Source organism: Agrilus planipennis, unplaced genomic scaffold (assembly GCF_000699045.2).
Source record: "Agrilus planipennis isolate EAB-ADULT unplaced genomic scaffold, Apla_2.0 scaffold118, whole genome shotgun sequence".
Lineage (NCBI taxonomy): Eukaryota > Metazoa > Arthropoda > Insecta > Coleoptera > Buprestidae > Agrilus > Agrilus planipennis.
Window position 1 is genome coordinate 206,535 of NW_020438955.1, and position 869 is coordinate 207,403.

Below are 869 nucleotides of genomic sequence, written 5' to 3' on the forward strand. Positions count from 1 at the left end.
ATTGGCCAATTAATTTTAAATTACTTGAAAATATTAACTTGTAATTCTGTTATAAATTGGAAATATTGTTGTTGAAATTAGTCGAGCGCTTTTGCTATCCTTTTCATTCCGAATACTTGCTCTGTTTATTACAACGCCTGGGCGTACGATGCTGAACAATACAATCGCGTGTGATTGCTTATTATTAATATGCAGATAATTAAATAATTGGTTTAATGTTAATACGTGAATTTTTATGCAAATTGAGTATTGAGGTTTTAGTCTATTATATCAAGTACAAATGCGATTTGGACAAGACACCAAATGAACACATATATGTATATTTAACACATAATGATTACTTAAATTTATAACAAAGACAAGCAAGCAAAATAAAATAAATAAAGTACTAAACATATCGGAAATTCTGGCAGAAATTGAGAATAATCATTTTCTTTTGTCTCTCTGAAAACTCACTCTCTTTAAAAAACGTTTGAGGATACGATTTAAGGCCAGAAAATCAATTAATTTTTAATGTATGTGCAAGTAATATTTACATCTGGAATAGTGGGAAGGTTAACTACTATTTATGGAAAAAGCTAACAGTTAATAAGAATTTTCTTTGTTATAGCTACCTGACGATAAGAATTGTGAAGAAGATTTTTTAAGAAGAACGAACACCTGCAATGGGCGAGATCAGTGGATGACTTAAATTACAACAATGGTGAGTTTTTTCCAAAAATTAACATATTGTCTCTCTTTCTGTTTTTGTTTGTAACAGTATCTTCGACAAGAGCCATCCATGGCATTTTTGGTTTATCTGGAAAATTATTTAATAGTTTCAAAAAGATTTTCCATGCATAAAACATTTCTCTTTTCGATGGTAGAAA